The sequence below is a fragment of the Callithrix jacchus genome, chromosome X, assembly GCF_049354715.1.
Source record: "Callithrix jacchus isolate 240 chromosome X, calJac240_pri, whole genome shotgun sequence".
NCBI classification, from domain to species: Eukaryota; Metazoa; Chordata; class Mammalia; order Primates; family Cebidae; genus Callithrix; species Callithrix jacchus.
In genome coordinates, this window is record NC_133524.1 from 106,410,819 (window position 1) to 106,429,084 (window position 18,266).

At 42.2% G+C, this 18,266-nt stretch overlaps 1 protein-coding gene across 14 annotated transcripts in view; it reads left to right on the forward strand.

The window, feature by feature from the left end:
* The window catches only part of TMEM164 (transmembrane protein 164), a 177,307-nt gene that overhangs the window by 2,402 nt on the left and 156,639 nt on the right, over nucleotides 1-18,266 (forward strand). Inside the window, exons 1-2 of one of the 14 annotated variants that reach the window (XM_078363541.1) lie at nucleotides 2,251-10,133; nucleotides 14,789-15,169. The exons of the other annotated variants lie outside the window; for them this stretch is intronic. The gene's annotated coding sequence lies outside the window, so the exon portion shown is untranslated. Of the gene's footprint in view, nucleotides 1-2,250; nucleotides 10,134-14,788; nucleotides 15,170-18,266 lie in introns of those variants that run through there. 14 annotated transcript variants of the gene reach the window in all.

An 18,266-nucleotide genomic window follows, 5' to 3' on the forward strand; every position in this document is an offset into this window, starting at 1 on the left:
TGTGGTGATAGTCCAAGGGTGCCTAGGAAGCTGATTTCTTTACCTCCTCGACTTCTACTGGTTAGTGGTACTAAGGAAAACAAATGAGATTGAAAAGGCAGGTTGCTAGATACATAAAAATAATCTGGGTGAGGACCAAGCGTGAGACTCTGTACTCAGCCCGTGTGGAGAGGTTCTAAAGCTAGAAAACCATGGAAGAGGAGGAAGAGGAGAATGGAAGCACAGTCAGTCTTTTTTAGATTTCAGGCTATGGAAAACACAGTGAGTTTTACTCAGGGCAGTTTTGAAGCCTGTCTTTAGCACCTTTATTGCCTTTATGTTTGTAGAAGGTTATTGTTCAGAGACTAGTGACAACCTGGCTTGGGGCAGGAGGTTGACATTATTATCTCCATTTTACAGGCCTGGAAGTCTTCAGGAATGAAAAGTCATTTGCTTGCAGCCAAAAGGTGAATTAGTGCCTGGGTTGGAACGCACACCCATCCACCTTGAAGTTGCAAGCTGTCAACCCCAAAGTGAGGGTGGCAGTGGGTGGTGGGGCAGTCCTGTGGAGGTCTTAGGCAGATGAGCACCACGCTGCCTATTCATGGCTTGGATACTTGCTTGCACTGTGTTCCTAGGAAGTCATTTGATTGCAGGCTCCTGGCCTCAGTTTCCCAATCTGTAAAATGTAGTAAATTACCGCGGCCCCTTCCCTTCTTTCAGACATGGTAAGGAGATCTGGATAACTTTCGAATAAAGCGCCTATTTTTGATTAGGTGGCTGTAAGCATCGGGGCTGGAGTGGGTAGCATTTTTTAAGAGAGGGCTTCTTGGGAAGTAATGCCATTCACAGGAAGTCCAGGGCTGTCCCAGCTAGATCATCTGTGTAAATTTGAGCCAGTCCTCTTTCTTTCTTTCTTTCTTTCTTTCTTTCTTTCTTTCTTTCTTTCTTTCTTTCTTCCTTTCTTTTTTATGAACGGGCTTTTTGTTAATGAGAGGAAACAATGCCTCTCAGCCAATGCTGTGTGAGGCTGTCGGGACAGGAGTGCTTTTCTAGGATGGCAGGTGGTGAGGGTCAAAGGTGTTGCTTCTACAAAGTGGTCTTGAGGCCTCTGGCAGCCACATACCTAGAAGGTCAACAAAGGACTAAATTCAGCCTGACGGGTTGCTGCTGGTGTAATGACATCAAGCCTGGCAGGACCATGGTTTTTAGAAGAAAGATTTTTAGAGGCTCTTAGAAGATTCTGGAGAACTAGTGCTGGCATTAACTCATTGTGTGACTTTGGAGAAAGTACTCTTCCTGGGCCTCAGTTTGCGTACCTGTAATATGAAGCAGAGATGCCCTCCTGGCTCTTGACCATCTATGTGATTCTTTTCTCTCTACGTCATAGATGGGGATGCAACAGAGAGCTATTCTGAAATGCTTTTGACCTCCTTGTGTGGAAAAAAAGAAAGCTAGTTTCTTCTCTGTGGAAGTCAGGTGACCAGTCCTCATTCATTGTTTTCTCCGTGAGTCTCCCCAGTACAGTAAACTCAACTGGGCCATGCTTGGGAACACATGCAGAGGATGATGGCAGACTGTGAAGCATTAGGATGGGGGCTTAGAACAGAGCCATGCAGAGGAGTTCTTGAGCCCCATCAGAATAATGCTTCTTTGCCCTTTTCCCCTAAGTCCCTGCTTTATATCAGTTAAATAGTAACCCCTGGTGTACCAGGAGACCTAGCCTCTGATTAATCCAACGTTCTATCCATATGGCTTTTCTTGGGAAGCAGGAATGTATGGATTTTTAAAAGTTGATGAGTCCTAAAAAGAAAAACAAAATTAACAGCAGATGGTTGGAAATAGTTTTCTGACTTGGTTGCAGAATGACCAGTGATAGTATGTATACCCAGAACACCATAACACCTTTTATTTATCTAGCACTTATTGTTTATAAGGCACTTTCGTATACAATGTCATATTTTGCTTAGGCCTGGAGAAAGAGATAATGTTTCCTGCAACAATGTATATTCCAAAGAGGAGATACTATGTAAAAAGAAATGCTGCGGCAAGTGAACTAGCTGAATTAGGCTATGTTATAGTGGCAAATTCTGTGGAATTTAGAAGTCCTAACAAAGAGGGATATTAGCTGAAGTGAAAGGGATAGCTTAGCAGAGACATGTCTGATGTGTCTCTCAAAAGGATGACTCAGTTTTGGCTTTATAGAAAGGGCTTCTTCCTCAGAGAGTCAGTGTAACTTTGTAACAAGGGAGGTATTGCTTTAGGCCAGGAAGTAGATAAGTTGGAGGGAAATTGGTTAGACTCCCATCTCTCATTTTTCAGTCTGCAAAATACTCATTCCCAAGACCTTGTTACACAGGCTCTCCTCATAGCCATGCTGCCTTTGGGTGACTGCCAACTTTAGTAGCATAAGGAGGAGCAGTACTTGTGTCTAGGTTCTGTTATTGATAATATTCATCCTGTCAGGTTTCTTTTTGGCCTTGTCGGATTTTTTAAATTTGTCCTGGGACTGGACACTGATATAGGCATGTATGGTTGACGTAGTGCCATCTCACAGCTAAACCTCCAGCCAGAGATGTTTGAGTGTTCTCAAGAGCAGCAAGCACCAAGATTAGCATATGGTTGCTAAATCCCTTGCTAAATATCAGTGGTGTCTATCAATTATGCCAATAAATATTTCTTCAAGCATGGCTAGTCCCATTTTGCTTACAATTTTGGCAGATATGTGTGACAGGGAGTGAATTTATGGAGTGATTATTCTGTTTACCAAAAATCACCCAGTAAGTGGCACAGGTGGCTTTAGAACTGAGCTGCCACAGTGGGAATCTGGGCTTAGCAGGAAGAGATTCTCATAGTTATTTAAGTCTTTAAGATCTACAGTTTCTCAGCAGAAGGGTTAAACTGCTAGATAGTGTGACTGTTGTAAAGACTGGTGGTCTTAATTTAGTGGCCCTTTATCCTCCTTGAGTCCAGTTATGTTGCCTTTGTGTTAGAAACTTAAGAAAAATATCCCATTTGGGATGTCTTATTTAATTGTCCAATTCTTAGGCACAGAACTTAGTGGGGTGCAGCATATGCCATTTAACCCTTGATGTCCGTGTACATAAGGCAGGCTGTATTTAGGCTGGGCATTTGGCAAATAATAATTGGTGCTGTTGTCCCCTTAGTCCCAAGCTGTTGGTTTTTAGTGAGTAACAGTAAATCCCATCCTTTTTTAAGTTGCTGTAGCTATTTGATTTTTTTATCTTCTTTACAATATATTAGAAGTCTAACTTCAACCAAATATGGCTTACCTGCTTTCGGTTCACTGTGTGATTTTTCTTACCTCCTCCCTCCTTGCTAAAAGTGTAGAATGACACACACTCAAAAAGTCCTGAGCTTTTGGTGAAACCCTTTGCAATGCACTGAATATACACTGTTGCATTCCAGTTGTTATGTGATGGATATGTTTTAGAGAAAACCTGATGGATTTGAGAAACTTGGCTTTCTGTTGTCCCCCTTGACTTCAGACCAGACGCACCTCCTCATTCTCCATCTGTTGTCTGGAGCACTGATTACTGTTCCTGCTTAGGATTGACGTTGGTGGGTAATGGGTACAATAAAGGATCCAGCCATCTGCTGACAGCTTATCAGATGAACTGAGTCCTGTGTCATCAGTCCAGGGGGACACAAGGCAATGATGTTTATATGGGCCTCACCAGTGAAGCATGACATTCCTTTTTAGTTTGTTTTATTTCTCCCCCCAAGGAAATTTGCAGAGAATTTTTCCATCTTTCATTGTTACAGTCTTCGGGGGCATCCATATAAAGAGAGGTGCTGCGGATCAGTGAATTAAACAACCCACAGATAGCCCCGGATTTAAAATTATGATGCTAATTTTGCTCATGGCTTGCTACAGGAACCTCAGCAAATTATTTAACCTTTTCCTGTCTCAGTCTTCTCCATGAAATGGGCCACGTGGAAATGAAGCATTTGAATTCTCTGAATAACGATGTGCTCACTTAAACTGAGAAGCTGGGCAAAATGGGTCAAAAATGGCAGATGACCAGTAGAGTTTTAACTTCAGACTCAGAAACTGACACAGCTCAAGTCCTTTTACCTTTCTTGATAGCTTCTAGAAGGCATTCCTCTAATCATTTTTGTTACTTTTCTCTGGATCCTTGCCTGTGTCTGGATACCCTTCTGATGCATGGTGTATAAAACTGGACACTAACTCTTACCAGAGGTCCAGCCCACATGAATCAGAGAAGAAAGATTTTTTTCCCAGTCTTTTCATGCCTTGTACCTGTTAACACAACTCAGCTTGCTTTTAAATAACAGTATGTTGCTGGCTCTTATTCAGTGGATAATCCACAAGCTCTCAGGATTTTTATCCCTTTGCCATAGATGTGCCACCTTCTTCTCAGTCTTTGTGAGACTTGTTTTAGTTTCCTCCTCTCTGTAAATACTCCCCTGAAGATTCTTCTCCATGAAACCTTTCCAGATAAGCCTGACCTGGCTTCAGTTATTCCAATAACACATTTTGTCCTCCTTTCCCAGCCGTATGAATACTTGTCAGAATATTGGGCTCTTTAATGAACTATTTAATGAATACCTTTGTGTGCGTGTTTGGCCAGATCACTTTTTTTTTGTATGTTTCTTTAATCTACACCATTAGTGGGAACACTTTTTTAAACTAAAGGAATAGAGGGTTTTTCCTTTGTAACTCCTTCCAGAGCTGAATATAATACTGTCCATACACATTAATGTGTACCTGGATAATGGTGACTGGCTGATTGATGGAACTGACTTTTTGCTTTCCTTTTTTCTTTCTCCACTATGTTCTCATTAAGAGAATCTTCCTGCCTGTTTTTTGAAATAGCCACAGGTATGAGGCAATCTCAGGTCCTGCTCACGCATCTTTTTGTAGAATTTCCATCACAAAAGATCTGGTTATTAGAATCTCTGTCCAATCTTGGCCTGAAGTGTCTGCTTTTCTCCCAATCAGGAAATTACGCTGTTGGATGTTGATCTTAATCTCTTGGACATGCCAACTTTCTTGCTTCTTAATATCATATCAATAAAAAATGTTATTAAGCCAGAGACTCACTTTTACTTTTTCTCCTCTCTTGTATTTTTCAGTGGACAGCTCATTGTTATCATGCCTTATTGAAATGAAGAGCCAGGTTGCTCTGCTTCTCCCAGTCTTTCACATATTTTGTTATATTGAGAATATCTTGTTTCAGGTGCTCTGTTCCTGCCAGTAACTAGCTGAGTGGACATGAAGAGACTATGGATGTTTAGAGCAATGATTGCCAAACTTTATTTGTAGAAGAGTCTATTGGAAGCTTGTTATAATGCAGATACCTTGTTCTCTACACAGTGATTCTGAGCAGGTCTAGGGTAAGGATGGAAATCTGCATTTATACTAGCACTTGGGTGATTCTAATGCTGGTCATCCTTGGACCCCACTTTTAGAGACATTATCTAGTGGCTAAAGTAATTAGGTGGGAAGTTGGTTCAAGTGCCCATCCTAACTGAGCATGAGTTTGGGTGATCTGTGGGCAAGACTTTAAGTCTGTTGGCACCACCTCAGTACCTGTTAAATAGTATGATTCAGATTAGAAGATGAGGGTCCTAAGTTATTGTGAAGGGGGTTTTAAGGAAGCTATACAGTTCCAATGGCTTGTTTGGTGACTATTAGTTATGTCAATGGAGTATTTCAGCCAGGCCACCTTTATTACCTTCCAGAGGTATATTCCATATCCTTTCAGTCCTTTTATATTCCCCCTTTCCAGTCTCTAAGATCTGCAGGGAGTAACAAGTGGGAATGTTGACACATGGTTGTTGCAGGCTGACTCTGTTTGCAAGACTCTTGTTTCAAATGTTCGTGGGAGTTTATTCTTTCTTGCATTCACTCAACAGATATTTATCAAATGCCTATTGTGTGCCAAACATTGATGCCAGGCATTGGACAAAGAGAAATAAGAAACAGTCATTGCTGACGTACCTTCAAAAGCAAAGCCAAAAAAAAAAAAAGTAACCTTTGCCCTCATTTTGCTCACAGTTTTGATGAGATGGACAAGGAAATAGATCATGTATAGTAACAGATTTGAACAAAGCATAGAGGACAGGGGTCTTTTTTTTCCTAATGAAATTAAGGAAAACTTCTGAGAAGAGGTGACATTTGAGCTGGCTCACATTAGCTCCATGAGAGCAAGGACCCTTGGTTTTTGTTCTCTTAGTGCCTGGAACAGGGACTGGCTCCAGTAGGTGCTCAATAAATGTGTTTGAATGAGCAGGAGTTCAATTGGGTGATGGAGGAAAGAAAGCATTTCTAGGCATAAGAAACAATAAGTGCAAAGGCTATATGCTATCTCCCCATTTCTCCCCCACTTACCCCAGTGTTCAAGTGGACAGGAAAAAACTATGGATCTGGAGAGCAGTGATTGTCAAACTTTATTTTTGAAATAATCCCTTGGAAGCTTGTTATAATGTAGATGTCTATCTCTCTACACAGCAGTTCTCAGCAGGTCTAGGATGTGGATGGGAATCTGCATTTATAACAAATTCCCAGATGATTCTAATGCCTGTGAGCCTTAGATCTTACTTTTAGAGATCCCAGCATAAGTTCGCAAAGTTGCTTCCCCCTTCACAGAAAAGTGTCTCTACTGTAACCTGGAATTATTTGCTTATTATCATCAGGGGTAGATGTCTTACTTCTCTCTTGGCCAACTAAGTGAAACTCTAGGAATGCTCTGTCATTTCTGAGCTGTTAAGTGAACTGCAGATACGCTGGAATCCTTGATAGGGGATGACATAGAAAACTGTGTTCTCTGTGCTGTCCCAAGGAGGGCCCACACTGTTAAGGACAGAGGCACAGAACATTGGGGTAAGGGAGCAGACATTAAATGTGAGAAATGGGAAGATAGCAGATACCCCACCTGCAACTAGTAGATGATTTTTAGTGGGTCGTGAATGGTTACTGCTCTAAAGTCCAGCAGCACTGATGAAATGTGGTGCTTGCTTGCTTTCCTTCCTTCCTTCCTACCTTCCTACCTTCCTCTCTTCCTTCCTTCCTTCCTTTCCTTCCTCCCTTCCTTCTTTTCTTTTCTTTCTTTTTTTTTGAGACAGACTCTCACTCTTTCATCAGGCTAGAGTGCAGTGGCACGATCCCGGCTCACTGCAACTCCCATTTTCCAGTTTCAAGCAATTCTCCTGCCTCAGCCTCCAGAGTAGCTGGGACTACAGGCACGTACCACCATGCGCGGCTAAATTTTTGTGCTTTTAGTAGAGACGGGGTTTCACCAGGATGGTCTTGATCACTTGACCTCATTATCTGCCTGCCTCGGCCTCCCAAAGTGCTGGGATTACAGGCGTGAGGCACCGTGCCCAGTCTATGGTGCCATCTTTCTACCTTTCTTTTTTGTATCTCTTCTTCCATTTTTAGGTCTTACCACCTGACCCATCCAAGCTTGCCTTCTTCTAGAGTACTCCAAGCTCCAAAACAATCCTTTCTCTAATTCAAAATGCCCATCCCATCAGAGGAGATGATAGCCATTAGAAAGGGGATTAGAAAGAAAGCAGTTTCATTTCAGAGTTTCATACTGAAGTATGAGTGGACAGACTCCACTGGGCATAAGGGAGAGGATGAGTTTTAAAAAGCGGCCTTGTTACCCTAATGTAATATCTAATTGGTAGACTGTGTCTAGTGTTTTTAAGCAGGTGTCCTTTCCCATGTTCATTCCTCAGGTTTTGGCTTCTTCTTTCCCCCTATGTCCCTGATCAAGAGAACTGGAATTGTCAGTGCCTTGCTACCCTACTTGCTGACTCTTAGGGTTTCATATTAATGTAAATCTCCCTCCACAGTGCTTCAACACAGTAGTTAATCTGAAGGCCTGGGGAGGAACCCTCTTCTGGGCACCAGTCAGTCCTCTGTGTTTACTTGGTTCTTTCCTGGCTACATAGGGCAGCGCTGCACATCTGTCAGTTCATGGGCATCAAGGAGCTTGGATTTGTTGCCAGCATAAGATCCTAAAAGAGAGGGTTTGGGGAATCTCTTGATTGCTTTTGATTCCTGTCTAGTAGCTGCTGGAGGAAATGGCACAGGGAAGAAGGATAATGTGAGTTTTGTTCTGAGCCGGGTGATGTTGAGGAAAGGGAATGGATTGCAAGGAGCCAGGAGGTCAGAGAGGATTGGTCTGTGTGGCAGAACAGTGAAAGCTCTGCCCTGGGCCATATGTTTAGGCGGGTAGGAGACGAAGGAGTGAGGTCATCTGGAGAGGAAAGGAAGCATGGTACCATCCTAATTCTAGCCCAGTGCCTTCAGTCTCCCTATCTTCATCACATGCCAGTAGTGGTATACATTCAGGGTATATTTTGCCTGTGAATTGAATTGTCTTTGCCAATCGATCAGCTGTGTTTGCAGAAAGACTCTGACTGACTGTGCTCTGGCTGTTGCTAGCAAAGAGACATTTCATTCAGGTTCTGATTAAATAAGGTACAGAGCCAGATTGCACATTAAAGCCCTTAACTATGGCTCTGGGAGTCCTGGGTAAACACTTATTAGATGTTCTGGGCAGAGCACAAAAAGGCTGATAGGTGTTCTCTTCAGAAATCAGGTTGAAGGAAATTGAGGGTTAAGAGAGACTTCTATAAAGAGTTTCGATCTTCTTTTCTTACATTAATCAGATTTGAGTGGGTGGTATGTACACATCAGGGCTAGATAAGTTTCCTCATTGGAATTTACTTGCCAAATTCTAGCTGGGACATTGTAGATTTGGATTGGGACACAGCAGGGTTCCTGACTTAAGTAGGACAGTAGAAATGCTTCATTTTCCTAATGCAAGTTCAGGTTTGTGGATAGATTCTATGGACCATATTTCCGGGTGTGGGTTTGAGCTCTATCACCACGTGACCTTAGGCATGTTACTTAGCTGCATCTGTAAAATGGGAATAATAATAGGGTTGTTTGTGATGGTTAAATGAATAATTTAAATCAAGTATTTAGAAGAATTTCTGCCTTATTGTGTGCACTACAGAAATGTTAGCAGTTATTTATAGAGTAATAGTATTACTTAACATTTTGAAATCACAGTGATGTACTGGGATAGATTACAGGCTCTAGGGTGGTAAAAGCCTGGATTCAAATTCTTCCACTAGCTCTGTAACCCTGGGCAAATAACTTAACCTCTCTGAGCCTGTGTTCCCATATTCATAAAATGGTATGATCAAACTTGAATATACCAGAGTTGTGAGGATTAAGTGAGAGAAATGAGAAAATACCAATAAAGCATTTAAGATCGTATCTGGCACATAGGAAGCATTCAATACATTTAAGTGATGATTATGATGATGATGATGATGATGATGGTGACCAACATGATGAGGCTGATGATGACAGTCACCATCATTCTTACTATGGCTGCTGCTTCGAGCTTGGGTTCTATTGTTGCAGTAAGATGGTAGGGATTTGATACAGGAAAGTTTTTCCATGAAAATCTTCCCTTGCATCGTCATTTCATGCAGTGGGCAAAGGTATTGGTTTCATGAAGTTAGCACCCATGTAATAATTTCTGTGGGACAGGGTTGCTTCACAGTTTGAGGCCTAAGGACACATTTGTGGGTAATGTGAAGGTATTTTAAATTATCCAGTCCTTTCTGGGTGACTGGGTGATTCTGTTTAAAATAGGCAATTCTTCTTACATCTCACTGTTAGGAAACTTACCTTTCCAGGGACCTATTGGCTTAATTATTATTGCTGTTTATTAATGGGCTGGCTCCATAGTGCAAAGTTTCTTGAGATTGGTAGTCTAGGAAACCAGTGAGTTTGTGACAGAAGTATGAAAGAAGTGGGTTTGGGGCAATGGGGTAGACATAGATTGGTGAATGGGTTTTTGTTTTTTTTTTACTTTTTCATTTATTTCTTTTGATTAAGGGGAGTAAAACATTTTCCAGTGCCACCTATTACCAGTTTGGTAACTGTTGGAGGAGAAAGGGCAGACCCCAGAGCTCCTGGGCAAAAGGCAGGTTTCAGGTGGAGCAGCATCTTAGCTGAAGGAGAAGCATGAAGTGGAGCCTGTGTTGCTTTCAAGAGAAGACCTCACTGTGCCTTGGGTTTTCACATCAGCAGATGGACAGAAGAAAACCAGTTCTTCCTATATCTCTGGGATACGGTAATCCTCTCTCCTTAAGACCAGCTCTACTCATTTTCAAGACTTTGTGCTTGGGCCTCATTTTCAAGACTGTGCTCTGGGACCTCAGCCACCAGTCAGTAGAGAAGACCCCCTTTAAGTGCAGCCTTCTGGGGCCTAGAACTTGGTCATGTGATTTCAAGCCTGGGGATAAAGGGGGAGGTGCTGTATCCTGCCAGGGCCTTTGGAAGGCCTCTGGGCATATTCCCAAGCATTGTGGGTACAAAGGCTGTTTCTTATTCGTGGAGTGGGAGAATTGAGGAGGCTAAGGTTATGTTTTCTATAATCTGGTTCCCTGGAAGAAGAGCTGGTTTAGAGGGCATTTCTAAACAAACAGCAACTCAAATAAACAGCAGCCCTTGGAAATTAGCTATGAAAGTTCCCCCATTCTAAAACCTAGTTAAGATTATAACAAAGGGTCCTCTTCGTATCAGCACTTGTTCATTGTTGGTTTGCATTTGTTAAGGGTTTCCTTTTTTAAGTTCCAGGTACTTGAGTGTGTGTGTGTGTGTGTGTGTGTGTGTGTGCGTGCATGCCCCAGTCACTTTATTCCCTGCGCCCTGCAGGAATGCTGCTCAGGGTCATGTGCACAAGTGCCTGATTATCAGCAGCACTTTCATACTTGGTCCCTTGGGTAGCCGCCACTGCTGACTGCTGCTTCATGTGTGGGTATTTCTCCCTATTTCCTGGACCCCCAGCCCCACAGAGAACATTGGCACCCTGAGGAAAGGGGCCGCCTCCTCATTTGGATCTCCCTTTTGCTGCTTGGCAGCTGATTTTACTCTGCTTTCAAGTTCACCTTTCCTCAGAACAGCCCTGCAAGCTAGCACCAAGCCAAGGTCATGTTCCCTTGCTTGCATGTGGGGTTTCTGGCTATTCAGCCAAGAGAAATCATTGACCCTCAGCCCTGTGGGGAATTTCAAGGGAGTATTGTCTTGGTCATCGGAGTCAGGGGTGGCCTTTAGGCAAAGGCTGCATTAGCTTTGTGGAGAAGAATGTGAAGCCCGCCGTGTCACAGGGTCTCCTGACGGGCTGGGTAGTGTTTGGCCATATCTCACAGCCAGTGCTGTGTTTGCTCAGATGGACGCACATGGAAACCAGGCTAGGATCATCTTCCCAAATGTCTTACTCCCTGCTTTGGGTCTGTCCTGAAAAACAATTTGCAAAGTACATTGTGGTCTGCATCTGTTGTTTTTTCATCCCCCTTTTCCACAGTCAGTTTGCAGTGAATGGATTAATCTTGGCTGTTGGCACTTGTATTTTCTGTTTCCTTTCTTTCATTGGGGTTGGGTTCTCACTTTTCAGTAATAACTGTCCATGGACATTAAGGACAGCTGGTGCCCCTGCTCATTTAGGGTCTCCCTTAGGCCTTTTAAACAGTGGAAATGTGTAACAGGGTCAGATGGGCAAAAAGTAGAATTTAGGAGAAAGCTCACTATAATTTCTGTAACATTTTTGAGTACACGTTAATTATGCTTTAAGCATGGTGTTAACTCTACTACCTATATATTACCTCATTTTCAGCTTTCCAGAATGTTTTTTGTTTTATGTAATTTTTTTAATGAGACAGGGTCTTGCTGTCACTCAGGCTGGAGTGCAGTGTTGTGAATATGGCTCACTGCAGACTCTACCCCTTGGGCTCAAGCGATCCTCTTGCCTCAGCCTCCCAATTAGCTGAAACCACAGGCACACGCATTACCATGGTGAGCTAATGTTTTTATTTTTTGTAGAGATGGAGTCTTGCCATGTTGCCCAGGCTGGTCTTGAACTCTTGGGCTCAAGCGATTCTCCAGCATCGGCCTCCCAAAGTACTGGGATTATAGGAGTGAGCCACCACACCTGGCCTGTTTTATCTAATTCTTCTTTTCTTTGCTTCTAGCTGATTTCCCTTTTGGTGGACTATAGGCACAAGATATTCTAACAGTACTTTCTCAGGTTGTTAAAATGGCAGAGTGATACCAAGTCAGAGCTGAAAGAAACCTCTGAGATCAACTAATTTGTCTCTCCTTCATCCCTTGTTTTCCAGATGAGCAAACTGAGACCCAGAGAGGTCAAGTGATTTGCCCAAAGTCACACAGCTAAATAGAAGCAGAGCTGGTTCTCTGGACTCCCAGTTCAATATCTCTCTATAATACCAAACATGGCCTCCTTTTATCCCTAACCTTCCAGCGTAAAAGGAACTAGACTTTTGTTCTTGCCCAGTATTAGAGAAATGTAAATCTTGTTTTTGAGTGTCATTGTTCATTGCCTTCTTGAAAGTGAGGATCTCCTGGCTGCAGGCCACCTCTTTACCTGGCTTGTAATTTTTTCAATTTACTTCCCTGCCCTTGCTTCCTGTCTTCCACAGTAAAGCCTGGCCCTGGTGTCACCATTACTTGCTGCTTGCCCTGGGCAGGCAGTCCACAGAGATATGTGTGCCCAATGAGCCTGCATGTAGGGCCAGTATGGGTTTCTTCCAGATATTGGTTGTTTGGAAATGGGACCCAGTCAGCTGTGGATATAACTGAGGCCATCATTTCCTGCCTCCAAATAAAGGCCTCAGTCTGATCCTAGTAAACAGTTGTATGAGGCTCCAGGGCAAAAGATCAAATTTAGAACCTTAATCTAGCAGAGGTAACAAAAGCCAAAGAAGAAAAATGTCAGAATAATGTCAGCCTAGTAGAAGTCAATTCATCTTGGTAAATGATGTCGAGTAATAGAGTGCTGGATTAAGTGTTAGCCAGACCTGGGTCCTGGTGGTAGGTTCGTAACTAATTTAATGACAAAACTGAGTAATTTTGGCCATTCAGGTAGCATCTCTGTGCCTCAGTCTTCTGATATAATAAGAAATAGAGTGTGGTAGTTAAAAGTACATGCTCTGGAGCCAGACTAGTCAAGTTCAAATCCCAGTTCTGCTGCTTTCTAGCTGTGCAACTCTGGGAACGTTAACTGACATATCTAGGCCTGGTTTGTTTGTTTTTTGAGGTCTTCCAAGTTCATTATTTTTCTTGTTTGTTGCTAGACCAGTGTACCTAAAGCCTCTGGGCCTGTTTTTTTAATCTGCAAAATGGGGATTAATAGTAGTATTTACTTTATGGGGTTCTTGTAAGAATTAAATGCATGACTACATGTGAAGTATAAAATAGTGGTGCCTAGCAAGTATTCAGTAAATGAGTATGGCTGTTACTATCTGTAAGACAGATGATCTTTGCCCTTCTTACCTTATAGGGTAAACATGAAAATCAAGTGAAATAAGATATGTGAATGTGCTGTGAATATAAAAAAAAGTGTTATCAAAATGAGAACAAACATCATGTCTTGAGAGCAGGAACATTTAAAGGTTTCTTAGCCCGCTGTTTCTAGGATCAGATATTGATGGTTATTTCCTTGGTCATTTGGCAAAAGGGAGAAAGGTAAGTTTATATGTAGGGTTATATAGATGCTGGGGCCATCAAGCAATGTAGATCCTGCTTTTTCTTTCCCAGTGTACTCAAGAGGGCTTGAAAGCCATGCATCCTAAGTAAAGTGGTTAGGGGATTTGGAATGAAAAGGAAGGACTGCTATGATATTCTTCCTTCAGTGCTGCTCTTAGTTAACGGCATCACAATCCATCCAGTGACTCAGGTTAAATCCCTAGACACCTTGATACATCTCAATTCCCCCTTCTTCCTTCTTTTCATTATCATAGTCTCAGTCATCTTGGTTCTGTCTTTAATGATCTCTTCCATCTGTCTCTTCTTTTTATTCTTTGATTCCCCTGCCCTGGTTCATGTTGTTGTTTATCATTATCATCATCACCTGGCTTGTTAGAGCAGCCTTGTGATTGATCTTCTCTCCTCTACCCTTTACACTCTATCCTTTACACTATTCTGTCATTTATTGCTAGAATGATACAAGTAAAATACATGTTGGATCATGCCATTCCCTTCCTCCAAAACCTCCATTAACTCCTTATTGCCTTCATCAGGGTTGGTAAACCTATAGATGCATACACTTTATATTGTCCCTGGCCGACTGTGCTAATTAATCGTAGGCACACTTTCCCAGGGAGTCTCCATGTACTCCATGTAGGTTTAAAATCTTTTTAGCATAGCATTCTAGGTAGCCACTTATCAGTCAGTTGGAGTTAGTATTAATATATAGACTAGGAATGGCACATAGATAAACCATGTAGAGAAAGCCTAATCTCCTTATGATAGGATTCAGGATCTTCTATGATTTTGGTCCCAATCTTTCTTTTCAGCCATGTCATTTAGTTTATTCTTCCATGTGTTCTCTGATTCAGCCACCAGTATGATGCCCTTCCATTCTTCTCTGAGTTGATACTTTGTTTATGCTGCACTGTTAGACAGAAATATTCTTCCTTTTCTCTTCCTGTTGAAATGCTAGTTATCATTCAAGGCTCAGCCCAAACACTCCCTCTTATGAAGCTGTCTTCAGGCCTCTAAGCCAGATTTAGTCTCTCTTTTCTATTTTAGCGTGTTATTCTGCCTTGTATTATGTAACTGTTTGTGCAACTTCCCTACTCCTTAGATTGTATGTTCCCTGAATGTAAGGTCTATGTTTTTATTAATTGTTGTATCCCTCACAGCTTCTGGTACATTCTAGACTCTTAGTTAAAAAAAAATTAAGTCTAGTCTAATCCCTTTGTTTTACAGATGAGGAAACTGTGGCTTAGAGGAAAAGGTCATTAGTTCATTTTGAGATCTGTTGAGTTTCAGATGTTTCACATGTTGAGGATGGATTGTGCAGCAGGCTATTGAGATGTGATGAAGGCTAAAAAAGTTGATTTAGGAGATGTTGGCTTAGAGAAGGAAGATAAAGGAGAAGAAGAGGAGAGCATCATGCAAGCAAGGGAAGAGAAAGAAGAAAAGTATCCTGGGGAATGTCTACTTTGGGAACAGAAAGAAGACTAAGTGATGGAGCAGCCATCCAGGAAATGGAATGAGATCCAGGAGAGGAAGGAGTTTCAGAAGGCAAGAGCTGCTCCTCTATGTCATGTGATGCCGAGGGGGAGGTCAAGGAGGATCTGAGAGAAGGTAATTAGAATTGGTGATTACAAGCTGGCCCCTGTGGCCAGTCACCCCACCCACTTTAAAATATTTACCCTACAAATGTTAAAGTGTGAAGAGTTGCATGCCAGGATATTTATGGCATCAGCGTTGGCAGATACAGAACATTGGGAAACAACCCATCAGGAGCAGAATGGTAAATCTGGCCACTGAATAGTATAGTTTTTTTTTAAAGGCTAATGTCTGAATTCACTTTCAAAGTTGTTCACAATATATTGTTAAAATACAAAAATGTTGCAGAAGCATATGTATAAGAAGAACCCATTATTCTTAAAAAAAAAAAAAAAAGCCCAAACAGCCCCTTTATATGTGCATGTTTATGAGAACATTGTAAAAGTCTGGAAGAATGTATACTAAATAGCACTTACTCCTGAGTGATTAAGGAAAGATGGGCACTCTCACTTTTTAATAACCACATTTCTGTATTATTTGAATTTGGTATAAGTATAGATTTCTTTAATCATTAAGAGAAATATTTATTTAAATAAAGAAAGGATGATTGGCAGCCTGTGAGAATAGTTTTACTAAAAAAGATTCAATGGACAAAGGAAGCCAACTCACGGGAGAACACTTGGCAACTGAGAAAACATCATGTGTTTTGGAGGCTGTGCCACAGGTGCCTTGCTGTCTGTGTGGCTGGTGGGGGTGAGGCAGGGGGCATGGAGAGATTACTGCTGGAATGAGGCAGTTACCCCATTGCCAGGAAGTTCAGCAGAAAGGGAGGGGATAAGTAGAAGAGTAGCTAAGTGGCAAAGAGGCAGGCAGAGGCTGATTAAGAAGGAATTAAAAAAGCAAATCTATGCGTGTGTGTGTGTGTGTGTGTGTGTGTGTGTGTGAGAGAGAGAGAGAGAGAGAGAGAGAGAGAGAGAGAGAGAGACCGAGATTCAGTGCTGATCTGCAGAGGGAGAAGGAAGGGGACACTCATTGCTATGAGGAAATATTGTGAAACGGAGCAGGGTAGTAGAGAAGGGACAAATGAAATATCAATTTTAGTAGTAGGGAAGCTTCCAGAAAAGCGTGAGATCTTAGGCCAATTAAGCCTCTGATACATGGAATGGCTGGGGAATAGGCCAACATACCTAATCGCCTTCTCTGACTAATGGTAGGTTAAGAAAGCTCCTTTTTGTTTATGTTTTGGTTACAAAAAATGTTTGGGCAGTAGCAGACTTATTGTACTGGCTCAGAGAATAGTATGGTGAGTGACTGAAATGGAATCCTTGTGAGCTCTTGAAGGCCTTTAAGTCATCTGGACCTGCTACTAAGTTGGGGACTAGAAGTGGATATGGAGAACAGTAGAGGCCAGAGTCTTCAACCTTGGCTGCATCTCTCAGTGACCTGGGGCAGCAGAAAATAAAAGACAAACCAATGCCTGCTCCCACACTCTGTTCTTAGAAAATTGATCACAGTTGGGGCCTGGACATAGGCATTTTAAAAAAAACAAAAATGACACTCTTCAGGTGATTCTAATCTGTAGCCAGGATTAGGAATCAATAGTGAAGACTGAATTAAATGTGTTCTGAGCCTAAACTGACCACTAGAAATGTGTGTGTGTATGTTGAGCAATATCTCAATATAGTTATTTCCTCCTCTATATTCCTAAAGTCTTGGGAGTGGACTGCTTGTAAAGTGTTGGTTCTATTGCATGCTACTTAGTTGTTTACTGTCGAGAGAGATCTAAGATGTAAGATTCTCAATAATAGTGACTGCCTTTATTGGGCCTTTTTCTGGCATGGGTTTTCACACTCACCCTGAATCATACAGCTTATAGGATGGGTGCCAGCACTAGGACCCAGATCTGCCCCTTTTGAGCAGAGTTCCTGGCATGTAGGTATTCAATCATTATCACATGATGTGACAAGGAGCTTTGTTTCTTTGTGCAGTGCTTCTTTTTATTAAAAACCCAGCGGTGGTAAAAATCTGACATATTTGAAAAGTCAGGTGTGAGAGAAGTTTGAGGAGAACTGCCTGGCATTTGAAAAGCTTATGATATATTAGGTATTGTGTGGTGAATCTAGATCACGTAACATGTATTAAGCAATGACTCCAGGCCTAGTTGTACCAGAGAGATACAAAAGTATTAGATGTGGTTTCTTCCCCAGGAGAACTTATTATCAAGCCTCATTAATAGTCTGACTACTGTATTTTTTTTTTTTTTTTTGAGACGGAGTTTCGCTGTTGTTACCCAGACTGGAGTGCAATGGCACGATCTCGGCTCACCACAACCTCCGCTTCTTGGGTTCAAGCAATTCTCCTGCCTCAGCCTCCCGAGTAGCTGGGACTACAGGCGCGCACCACCATGCCCAGCTAATTTTTGTATTTTTAGTAGAGACGAGGTTTCACCTTGTTGACCAGGATGATCTCGATCTCTTGACCTTGTGATCCACCCACCTTGGCCTCCCAAAGTGCTGGGATTATAGATGTGAGCCACCGCGCCCGGCCTGACTACTGTATTTTTAATTGGCAAGTATGTACAGAATTTACCAGAAAATGCTAGAGGCCAGAGAGGCTTTCAAGTTCCTGTAAGTTCAAGCCTATCGTTTTGCAGATAGAGAAAGAAGCCCAGAGCAGACAACTGCTTGCTGAAGGTCGCACCACTTGGGAATGGCAGAGCCAGGGCTGGTGTATGTCACCTTGCTCTTTGAGGTCCTATTATACTCTTTTCTGTCTCCCTTCAAGGACCAGAGAACCTAATGGCCCATGTTAAAACTTTAACAATAATTCCATTTTGTGCTTTATGCTTCCAGGCCTCCTTAGGGTTTGGGGGAGGGGAGGTTAAATGTTAGTCTTTCTTAAAATCTTGTGTGGGAACGGCCAGCACTGGTTACCTCTGGCTCAAGCCCAAGAGTCCTAAAGATGGCTAATTTCCCCTTTACTGAAGCAACCATTGATTCTAGTCTAATTAGGGTGCTTTTCTACTCCTCCTAAGGGTCTTTCCCAAGCTCATTGTGTTTATGGCTTTTCTACCTCAGTTCCTCATTATTGTCCTTTTTGTGAAACTCACGTTAGAGACAAGAGGTGCCTGTCCTTATGGTTGGACCTGAGAATTAGAGCAGTGGGGCCAGTT